At 39.3% G+C, this 12425-nt stretch overlaps 1 long non-coding RNA gene across 1 annotated transcript; it reads right to left on the bottom strand.

The window, feature by feature from the left end:
- Positions 1–3151: 3151 nt before the first annotated feature.
- Positions 3152–10508, bottom strand: LOC129045452 (uncharacterized). The gene is made up of 2 exons (XR_008505202.1): positions 10272–10508; positions 3152–6107 (listed from the first exon to the last, which is right to left on the bottom strand). It is a non-coding gene; the product is annotated as an uncharacterized LOC129045452 (long non-coding RNA).
- Between the last annotated feature and the right edge of the window lie 1917 nt (positions 10509–12425).

Here is a 12425-nt window from a genome sequence, read left to right as displayed (position 1 = left end):
GATTTTGATAGACTTTTAAAATAATCCTATTTAAGATGTTCAGAAAGAAATACAACTTCCCTTTCAAAATAATTATAAATTACCAAACAAGAAAATGTAAAAAAATAAAAATCTTAGAAATAAGTATTATAGTTATGGGAATAAACCATAGGATAAACTCCAGCTGGACACAGAGTGTATTTCTGAATGGGAACATAGAACTGTGATGTACATAATATGGCCACATTTTCTTAACAGAAATTCCAGAATAAGAGAGTGGGGAGAATGAGGACGAAGCAGCATCTGAAGAGAAATTATTGTTTATTTTCCAGAAATGAAGCAAGATCTAGGTCCTCTGAGTGAAAGTGTTTTCTGAATACTGAGCAAAATAGGTTTTGAAACATTTAAAACCATCTGCAATTTTAAAACATCTGCACCTCGCCATACTTAGACAACTTGTAGTAAAACTAGAGAACTTCAAAGAAACTACCAGAGAGAAAAGACATTATTTACAGAATAACAAAAACTAAAAGTGACAGTAGACATCTTATTCATAGTAATGGGTGTCAACAGTCAATAGAGTAATATCAAAATATGCACAGGCAAGAGAATCACCAAATTCAGGGTAGTGGCTCTCTCTCTGGGCAGAGAGAGAGGAGTAAAAGCAAAAGGTAACCTAAGACCTCAACACTAATGATGCTATTTGACTCATTCAAAAACTATGTGAAGCACTGTTGATGGGCATGTAAAGTGGCACAACCACTCTGGAAAACAGTATGGCGGTTCCTTAAAACATTAAAAATGGAACTACCATATGATCTCACAATCCCAAGTTTAGGAGTATATCCAGAAGAACAGAAAGCAGGATCTCAAAGAGGTATCTGCACATCTATGTTTATGATAGTATATTCACAATAACCAAGAGGTGGCTATTGAGCCAACCCAAACACCCATCAACAGATCAATGGATAAACAAAATGTGGTATATATATATAACTAATAGGATATTATTCATCCATAAGGAAGAGGGAAATTCTGTCACATGCTGCAACATGGATAAAACTTCAGGACATTATGCTAAGTGAAAAAAGCTAGTCACAAAAAAACCAAATACTGATACTGTATGATTCCACTTATATGAGGCATCTACAGTAGTCATATTCATAGTCAGAAGGTGATGGTTGTTGTTACGGACTGGGGGGAGCAGGAAGTGAGGAGTTGTTTGGTGGATATAGAGTTTCAGGGTTTTTTTTTTTTTTTTAGATTTTATTTATTTATTTGAGACAGAGAAAATGAGAGAGAGAGCACATGAGAGGGGGGAGGGTCAGAGGCAGAAGCAAGCTCCCTGCCGAGCAGGGAGCCCAATGTGGGACTTGATCCAGGGACTCCAGGATCATGACCTGAGCCGAAGGCAGTCGCTTAACCAACTGAGCCACCCAGGTGCCCGAGTTTCAGTTTTGTAAGATGAAATATTCTGGAGATGATTGCACAAGAGCATTAATATACTTAACACTATTGAATTATACACGTTAAAATGAATATGATAAAAAAATGGTTAAGATCCTAAGTTTTATATTACGTGCTTATTACAATTTAAAAAAATATCTGAACAATTGTTGAATGAAAAATATTTAAAGCAAGTAATTAGATGATCAAGATGTGCCTGCTAATATTTATCAAGTGATATTTGCAAGTGACATATCTGATAAAGAGTATCTAAAATAAAGAACTTATAAAATTCAACACCCCATAAATGAATAATCCAATTAAAAATGGGCAGGTGACATGAATAATTTTCCAAAGAAGACATACAGATGGCCAACAGACCCATGAAAAGATGCTCAACATCACTGATCATCAGGGAAATGCAAATCAAAACCACAATGAGATATTGCCTCGCACCCCTCAGAATGGCTAAAATCAACAACACAAGAAACAATAGGTGTTGGCAAGGATGCAGAGAAAGAGAAACCCTCTTACACTGTTGGTGGGAATGCAAACTGGGGCAGCCGCTCTGGAAAACAGTATGGGGGTTCCTCAAAAAGTTAAAAATAGAGCTATCCGATGGCCCAGCAATTGCACTACTAGGTATTTACCTAAAGAATACAAAAATACTAATTTAAGGGGATACATGCACTCCTATGTTTATAGCAGCATTGTCTACAATAGCCAAATTATGGAAACAGTCCAAGTGTCCATTGACTGATGAATGGATAACGAAGATGTGGTATATTACTCAGCCATAAAAAAGAATGAAATCTTGCCATTTGCAATGATGTGGATAGAACTAGAGAGTATTACGCTAAGTGAAATACATTAGTCAGAGAAAGACAAATACCATATGATTTCACTCATATGTGGAATTTAAGAAACAAAACAAATGAACAAAGGTTAACAAAAGAGAGAGAGGCAAACCAAGAAACAGACTCTTAAGTATGGAGAACAAACTGATAGTTACCAGAGGGGATGTGGGGGGTGGGGATGGGGGAAACAGGTGAAGGGGATTAAGGAGGGCACTTGTGATGAGCACCGGGTGATGTATGGAAGTGTTGAATCACTATATTGTACACAGGAAACTAATATTACACTGTACATTAACTAATTGGAATTTAAATAAAACTTAAAAAAATGAAGTTCAGTTGGTATCTCAAACAAACATCCAATACAGAAAAAAAGATTCTATTCATTTTTTCTGAACTATTTTACAAAATAAAAAGTCACTTTTTAAACAAGTTGAGGGTATTAAAGCCACCAACAGAAAAATGGATAAAAAATTCTGGTGTAGGGAAGACCACATAACAATAAAAAGGAACTGCTGATATCCACAGCAACATGACTGAATTGCAAGAACCTCCGGTGAGTGAAAGAAGCAGTCACCAAAGAATACATGCGGTAAGATTCCACTTGTAAAAGACCAAAAACAAGTAAAGCAAAACCTTGGAGATAGCAATCATAAGGGCAGTTGCTGATGGGGGGTGGGGATTGACTTGAAAGCTGACACTGGGGGCAATTTCTGGGGTGACAGCTCTATCTTGATTGGAGTGTTGGTTGCATCTGGGAATCTATTTGTCACGACTCATCTATTTGTACACCTAAGATCTAGGCATTTCATGTAATGCTCATTTAACCTCAATATACAGATAGAATTTTAAACAAAAGGTGGAGCTAGAAAAATATATATATTTTTAAAGATTTTATTTATTTATTTGAGACAGAGAGAATGAGAGAGACAGAGAGCACATGAGAGGGGGGAGGGTCAGAGGGAGGAGCAGACTCCCTGCAGAGCAGGGAGCCCAATGTGGGACTCGATCCAGGGACTCCAGGATCATGACCTGAGCCGAAGGCAGTCACTTAATCAACTGAGCCACCCAGGCGCCCGGAGCTAGAAAAATATTACAGGCCATTTACTTGCGGAAAAAAGAACCACAACACTGTTGGCCCCAGATGCCCAAGGATACGAGGCAAAGGGCACTTCAGTTGATTGAAATGCAAGAGAAATTTAGATACCGCAATTCTGTTACTCAAGAAGCATTCATGACATTGGAGAAAAGGCCAGAGCTTCAAGAAACTTTAGAAGCCTGACCTGACCATGTTCAGTGTCTCAAGAATTTTATCAAATCTTACTAAGGTACAAACAAGCCTCTCCTTGGGTGTCTTTCCAAAGAAAAGGCTAAAAAATATGGTCATTAGAAATAAGTTATTTTTTCTCTTTAAATTAACTTGATTTTAATTATATAAATCATACAGATTTATTATAGAAAAATTGGAACTACAGATCATCAGAAATAAAAAATTGAAATAACTGGTTAACAGATAACTCAACATTTGGGGATGCGTGTGTATGTGTGTTTGAAATGTTGTAACTTTTTAAGATTGTTTCCTATCTTTTTGATTATGTAAGTGAGATTCTGCAAATCCCACTTTGCAAAATCCCGTGGCTGTCTTTATTGGGGAGGATCCAACAGTAAGATCATGTAATTCATCATATTTGCCCCTACATTCACTGTGTGATCTTAAAATGTTTTCCTCAGTTTCTCTTTTTCTAAAGATGGGTCTATTGTCATCTAAGAGAAATTAAGATTGCCTTTCCAATGTTACCATTTTTTTTAAAGATTTTATTTATTTATTTATTTGACAAAGAGAGAGAGCGAGCGAGAGCAGGAACACAAGCAGGGGGAGCGGGAGAGGGAGAAGCAGGCTTCCCGCTGAGCAGGGAGCCAGATGCGGGGACTCGATCCCAGGACCCTGGGATCACAACCTGAGCCGAAGGCAGATGCTTAACTACTGAGCCACCCAGGTGCCCCTCCAATATTACCATTTATGACATGTTACCATTTATGACATGGAACGTATGGTTTTCTTTCAACGTAGTAGTATTTTCCCATGAATGATTTCTTCTTGCAAATATAAAAGCCCCATTACCCATACTTGTGTATGAAATTAGACTACAAATGGCTATAAAACATGATTTTTAAAATGAACACACTAGGGCGCCTGGGTGGCTCAGTTGGTTGAGCGACTGCCTTCGGCTCAGGTCATGATCCTGGAGTCCCTGGATTGAGTCCCGCATCGGACTCCCTGCTGGGTGGGGAGTCTGCTTCTCCCTCTGACCCTCCCCCCTCTCATGTGCTCTCTCTCATTCTCTCTCTCTCAAATAAATAAATAAAATCTTTAAAAAAATAAAAAATAAAAAAAATAAAATGAACACACTAGAGTTTATAAACCCAAATGAGCATTTTCTTATGTGCAGTCTTTTTGATAGGGTGTGTACTTATTTAAATGGTTCTGCCATTCATTAGAGCATCTCTGCAGTGTCTCTTAGAGAGCAACCACTAGCCTAGGGTGGCCTCTGTTAAATATTCTTAATTTAACTATTTTCCGTTAGAACACAAGCAATGTAGGGGCACCTAGGTGGCTCATTAGTTAAGCATCTGACTCTTGATTTTGGCTCAGGTCATGAACTCAGGGTCCTGGGACGGAACCCCACATTGGGCTCCATGCTCAGCAGAGAGCATGCTTGAGATTCTCTCTCTCCCCGCCGTCCCTCCCCCACTTCCCCTGCTCTCGTGCTCTCTCTAAAATAAATAAGTCTTAAAAGAAATAAAGAAAGAACACCAGCGATGTAAACTCAGGGACTGTGTCTGTCTCATCTGCTGTGCTATCCCCACTGCCTAGAAGAGACCAAGAAGGCTTCAAAACTGATGCGTTGAATGAATGGTAAAATTCCCACTGGTTGAAAGTCACTTGATTGCTTAAATAATTTAGTCTCTTAAGATAACTCTTCACCTCCTCTCTCTTTTTCCAGGGTGGTTGGAGGTTAATGAGTCAGGTTAAGAGTGATAGGAAGTGGGTCTGGGGAGGTAGGCAGGGGTCAGATAAAGTCTAGGCGGTAAGGAGTTCACATTTTATTCTAAATGCGATTGGAAACCACTGCAAGGTGGGTGCCTGGGTGGCTCAGTTGGTTAAGCGACTGCCTTCGGCTCAGGTCGTGATCCTGGAGTCCCGGGATCGAGTCCCGCATCGGGCTCCCTGCTTGGCGGGGAGTCTGCTTCTCTCTCTCACCCTCCTCCCTCTCATGCTCTCCGTCTCTCATTCTCTCTCTCTCAAATAAATAAATAAAATCTTTAAAAAAAAAAAAAAAAGGAAACCACTGCAAGGGAATTGCAAGGGAATAAAACAGTTTGTATCTTTAGAAAAGCCCTCTGAATACACAAGGGAAATAGATTTTGTGGGGGCAAAAGTAGAAGCAGGGAGATGGTGAAGAAGCTGCTACAGAAACCCGGAAGGGACAAGATGCAGTGTGAGCCAGAGAGGTCCTAATGTCAGTGGTGACAAGTGCATCATTTCTGAATGCACGCCGGTGGTAGAACAGACAGGGTTGTAGGAATCCAGTCAGCAGGAACTAAGCAGCAGTGTCTTTCACACGTCTTATGGAGACAAATAAATCCCTACCATCCATTCAGTCTGCAGATTTCTCAGTGTCAGATGAAAATTCCAGAGAATGGGCATATGATTATCTTAGCTTAGATGCCTTGGGGAGGTGGGGGTATCTTGACTGCGCATTCCACGAAAACTCCTATCCAGTGAGGAAAAGATCGGTGCCCCAAGAATTACTGGGGTGCTGTTATCTGGAGAAGAAAGAACAGTTGTTGGATTGGCTAAACTACAATATCCACTACACGTTGTGCTAACTTTATAATCACATCAATGATTCTTTGCTGAACAAGTCACAGCATATTATTGACCACGTTAATACTAGTTAATAAAGAAAGCATTAGTGCAAGACACAAAGAAAACAGCAGTGTAAAACAATTACGATATTGATCCCTACTGTTTTCTCCCACACTGATGCTGCCTCCAAAATCAAGGTCAAATTGGCAAGATTTTGCTAATTTTTAAAATTTTGAGTGACTTCCGTTGCATTAAAAAAAAAATTCTACTAGGCTTTCCAGAATTCAGATGAAAACTCCAGGTTCTGTAATAAAATCATGTTTTCTTTAGAGCATACCAGGAGTTGCTTTCTCCACCTCATTCTTTCTGTTCGCTACTCATGTGGCCAGAATAATATGTGCCACTTTGTATTATGTCAGCTAAAACAAACCAGACAACTGTAGGGTAGCAGAAACACCACTTAGTTGGGTGGCAGAAAGCTGGAAACGGTCTCTTAGAAGCTCTTTCCCGCAGGCATTTCACTGACCCTCTAAGTGAAGTTTCCTCATCTGTGAAATGTTATCAAATGTGTACAACTAACAGGTAGCAGGTGGAATTGACATAGAATATGAAGGCATTTAGAAACTTGCAAAGAACTATACAAATGTGAATTACAATTAATGCAGACTATTTTGGAATCAGGAATCCTGATCTCTTTGTATTTCCTATCAAGTTCTCTATCTTGTCCTCCCTTGTTTATACATATGACCTGGAATATCTTCTGTGCCCTATTTTCCTAGCTGCCCTCAATCTAAAATTAAAACCAAAACCAGCTTCCAAGAACCTGAATCTGTTCTTCCTCTGTGTAGGATGCTTCCTCTGATCCTCAGCCACCTGTGCTACCTCGCTCAGAATACATGTCACACTGTACTATGTCAAGGATTTAATGCTGTTATTAACTCTATTTCCTTGTGCATCAATTCTTCCATTTCATGATTTTGTCTTCCTCTCATGTGAGTCGTCTCATCGATTTGGTGTTCTGTGTGTGTGTGTGTGCGTGTGTGCGTGCACCCTACCCTTCACATTTGAGATACACTGTTACCTCTCATGATTGTTAGTATCTGCTACTGCAGGCTGACTACACCGATTATGAATAAGGGCCAGGTGTGTTGCTGGACAGGCTATGTCAGCAGTTAGTTCTCCAAATGGTAATGTTTCAATTAACATATTTTTTCCCTTTCTTTACCATGTAAAAGGGAGGAAAGATGGCATTCTCACATATAAAAGATAACTATTAGTAAAATGATATAAAGTTTACTTGGTTAATGTAATAATTTTGTATAGCGACAGAGGGTAACTAGACCTCTCAAGGTGATCATTTCATAATGTATAAAGATATCGAATCACTGCGTTGTATACATGAAACCAATATACTATTGCATCTGAATTATAATTCAACTTAAAAAAGCAAAAATAATAAAGTGTGGTTATTCTTTGCATTCTTTTTAAGATTTTATTTATTTATTTGTCAGAGAGAGAGGTTGCTGCAGGCAGGAGGAGAGGGAGAATCAGGTTCCTCGTTGAGCAGGGAGCCCGATGCAGGACTCGATCCCGGGACCCTGAGATCATGACCTGAGCCAAAGGCAGATGCTTAACCGACTGAGCCACCCAGACATCCCTCTTTGTATTCTTTATAGCAAAAGATAGGCCGTCTCATGCATCAGAAAGCTTTGTAAGAACAAGGGCTATCAGTGTTCTTTATGTCTTTTCATGGTTCAGTGCACACAAAAAGTTATCAAGTATTTCGGTTGAGTGAATGAATGAGTCACACAGGTGGTTGGGAGAAAAGGAAGATACGTATGGTACTTATCAAAAGTACAAAAGTGCTCACCAAAAACAATTTGATAAGTTTATGAGGTCAATAGGCACACAAAGCCACAACTCATATGTCCCCCTCTTTGCCTTGCCCTTTGGACCAGACCTTTCCTTCAGAGTCTCTGGTGTGCAACAGAGCTTACACAGGGGAATTTTGCTTCCCACTCCATCAGGACACAGATATCATCACCTTGCAATTGTATGCATCTTGGAGAGCAACAAGAGTATCAGCTTGCACAGCAAGGCTGTTGGAAGTGGTGTGACAACTTTTTAAAACACTTGAACCAAAAATAACCAATCATAGTCCAAAATAGACGACCATACTGTAGCTGGTCTTCAAGTTGTAATTGAAAGTCACAATCAATTCTCTTCGTGAACTCTTATCACTGTAGATAAAAGTGTGGAATTAGAGGTGAGTCAGTCATTGTTTTTCTGGTTTTTAAGGCACAGACAATATGCAGGATTATTTCAGAGCTTTTCTGGTTCCACTGGTTCATATTACATTCCTCAGTAAAGCATTTCAATGGGCCATGAAATCTTTTTAGCAATACAGTTCTTACTATCTTCAGAATTCTGTATTTGAAAACACAGGTTTTATTCCAGGAGTTCAGAAATTTAACCCATCCACAAAGGGGAAACAACCATAAAACTCTTGGGAGAATTAGAATTGGACATGGATTTGTGGTCTCCCCACCACCACCATTGTTTTTAGTCACAGTGAGGTTGTCTCATTGATCCTATAACCAACATCATTCCTTACGTACTTCACAGACTTCCTGGGGTCTATTTTTAAATTAATGAAAGTGTCACATGCTAAATGCTCTCAAGCAAATTTCACACTATTGGCTTCATTTTTCCCCCGATAAACAACAAAGAATGATTGATTTAGCCATTGCTCACTGTCTTCGGTTGCCAGACATTCCCTGACTTTGCTCAGCAAATGTTTCCATGTAACACAAACTAGCATCCCTTTAGAAAATACTTGTAGGTATGATGGAGCCTTCTAAAATTGAAAAAAATATTTATCTGCCTCTGCCCAACTGCAATCCACTGAAATGCAATCTGGGGATTATAGAGGGTCAGATGGTGCCTTTACAATAACAACCACCCAGCAACTAGAGGAGTAAAAGTGCAAGGCTCTGGGAAAGAGGCGAGGCAATGAGGACATGGTATTTGAATGTTTCATGTCAATGTTGGCATTAATTTTGGGGGAAAAATCCTTCTGCTGCCGTTTTAACTAAAACAATTTTGAGGCTTTTTAGATGTCATGGCATGTATAATTTCTATTAACATGATTTTCCCTTTTTTTTCAAAATAAATGTTTCAAGAATGAAGAGAAACAATATTCTCAAGTTTCATGAAAAAATAAAACTAAGGTACTCACTAGCATTTTTTGATCTAAAGTAAGTTTATTTCTTTATTTATCCTAAGAGATTTTTCATCTTTCTGGGCATCAAAATATACTTTTAATGCTTGAACACCTCTTGAGAGCTCCAATATATGGATATAATATGCTTGTTAATCAGTTACTTAAATTACAAGTTTAATGAGTGAAAAGTTAGTTTGGTAAACAGCACAACTCCCCATCTGCTACCAAGGCATCTGAATAGCCTGCCAAGGCCAAGTCAGGGCATGAGCCAGCAGAAAATTACAGCTACTATCACTGGCTGAGGCTTATATTACAGATCAGGATGACAAATACATGAGACTTGTGTCGCCATTCCCCTATGTCATGTCCATGGCGGACATTGATAACCGACCATGACACGGTCTCAAAGCCCAGAGCAACCTTGGAGACCTTCACAGAGCCCCATGCCAGGCAGCCACTATCAATCAGTTTGGTGTCTGAGATGAAATCTCTATTCAGCCCCCAATTAAAACCATGTATTGAGCAAGATAACTGAATAAAGCGTCCCTCATTTGTATCCCTGCAGCAACAGCAATATTTTGTCATCCATCCATGAATGAAAGTGCCTTTATAGAAACTTTGGGATCAAAGTAGGAGATTTTGAGGACGCCCAAACACACACACACACACACACACACACACACACACACACACCCCACCCAGTCCCGGATTAAGGAGAACAGGTTCATGTCTGGCTGACTCTCAGACCATGGTCTTAGCTACAGACTCAGAAACAGCTTCATACTCCTGAGAACTTAGCCACAACCCTATGTGGCTACTGTTCTGCCACCAGCACCATCTGCCAAGGGACCTAGAAGAAGTAATGCTCACCTGTATGTCAAATAATTGGCATACAAACCTTGCTCCCAGCTGTAGACTCTGAAATAGACCATGAATGGACACCTTCTCTTCGCAGCTGCAGTCTGGGAGCCCCTGGAGGTAAGCCTGCCAAACTTGCTGAGACTATGGATTCTGAAAGGGCCCTGAACCTGGGCTCCAGCCTGTCCCAGCCATAGTCCATGAGCAGGCCTGCTGGCACAGGAACCCAGCGGGACACACTCCTACCCATGTCTAGAGATCCTGAAAGAGCCCTACACTTGGCTCCAGGCTCCTCACAGCTACAGTCTGCCAGTAGTCAAAATGAATTATAAGAGGGGCACCTGGGTGTCTCAGCCGGTTAAGTGTCTGACTCTTGATCTCCGCTCAGGTCTTGATCTCAGGTTACCCAGTGTGGAGTCTACTTAAGAAAAAAAGAAGAATGAAAAGAGACAAAGAAGGTCAATACATAGTGATAAAGGTGTTGATTCATCAAAAGGATATAACAATTGTAAAATATGTATGTACCCAGCATGGGAGCATCTAAATATTTAAAGCAAATATTAAGGAAGAAATAGACAGCAACACAATAATAGTAGGACTTGAATGTCCCACTTTCAATATTGGAAAGATCATCCAAATAGTAAATTAATAAGGGAACAGCAAACCTCAATAACACTATAGATCAAATGGACCTAACAGACATACATAGAACATTCAACAACACCAGAATACACATTTTTCTCAAGCACCCATGGAACATTCTACAGGACAGATTATATGTTGGGTCACAAAGCAAGTCCTAACAAATTTGAGAAAATTAAAATCATATCAAATATCTTTTCTGAACGCAGTGGTATGAAATCAGAAATCAGTAACACAGGGGAAAGCTGAAAATTCACAAATACATGTAAATTACACAACACACTCCAGAGCAACCAATAGGTCAAAGGAATGTTGTATCTTGAGACAAATGAAAATGAAAACATGGAGTTGAGTGCCTGCTGGCTCAGTCAGAGGAGCCTGTGACTCCTGGTCTCAGAGTTATGATTCAAGCCCCACATTGCATGTAGAGCTGAAGGAAGGAAGGAAGGAAGGAAGGAAGGAAGGAAGGAAGGAAGGAAGGAAGGAAGGAAGGAAGGAAGGAAGGAAGAGAGGGAGGGAGGGAGGGAGGGAGGGAGGGAAGGAAGGAAGGAAAGAAGGAAGGAAGGAAGGAAGGAAGGAAGGAAGGGGGAGGGGGAGAGAGAGAGAGGGAGGGAAGCAGGGAAGGAGGGAGGGAGAAAAAACACAGTATATTAAAACTTATGGGACGCAGCAAAAACAGTCCTAAGAGGGAAATTGATAACAATAAATGCCCACACTAAGAAAAGAGAAAGATCTCAAACAACCTAACTTTACACCTCATTGAATTAGAAAAAGAACACAGTAAGCCCAAAGTTAGCAGAAGGATGTAAATAATAAAGATTAGAGCAGAAGTAAATGAAATAAAGACTAGAAAGACAAAAGAAAAAAAATCAATGAAACAAAGAGTTGGTTTTTTGGAAAGGTAAACAATATTAACAAATCTTTAGTAAGACTAACCAAAAAAAAATAGAGGACTCAAATAAATGAAATTATAAATAAAAGAGGAAATATGACAATTGATACCACAGAAATACAAAGGATCATGAGAGACTACTATGAATAATTATATACCAGAAAATTGGATAACCTACCAGAAATGGATACATCCCTACAAACAAACAACCTGCCAAGATCGAATCATGAAGAAATAGAAAATCTGAACTGATCAATAATGACTAGAGAGTTGAAGCAGTAATCAAAAACCTCCTAACAAAGAAAAGCCCAAGATTAGATGTTTTCACTGGTGAATTCCACAAAATATTTTAGGAGTAATAATCCTTTTCAAACTCTTTCCAAAAAAAAAAAAAAAAAATGAAGAGGAGGAACTCCCAAGCTTATTCTTTGAAGCCTGTATTACCCTGATAACAAAACCGAATAAGGTCACTATAAAAAAAACTATAGGCCACTAAATCACTATGTTGCATACCTGAAACTCATGTATCACTACATGTCAACTATACTCACATAAAAAACAATTACAAAAGAAAACTATAGGCCAATATCCTTGATGAATAGAGACGCTAAAATTCTCAACAAAATTTTAGCAAACTGAATTTAACAGCACATTAAAAGG

Source organism: Mirounga angustirostris, unplaced genomic scaffold (genome assembly GCF_029215605.1).
Source record: "Mirounga angustirostris isolate CCGP_5_RB_7025 unplaced genomic scaffold, mMirAng1.0.hap1 SCAF_1, whole genome shotgun sequence".
Taxonomy (NCBI): Eukaryota; Metazoa; Chordata; class Mammalia; order Carnivora; family Phocidae; genus Mirounga; species Mirounga angustirostris.
The sequence above is the reverse complement of the archived record's forward strand: the minus strand, read 5'-3'. Positions and strand labels throughout refer to the sequence as shown.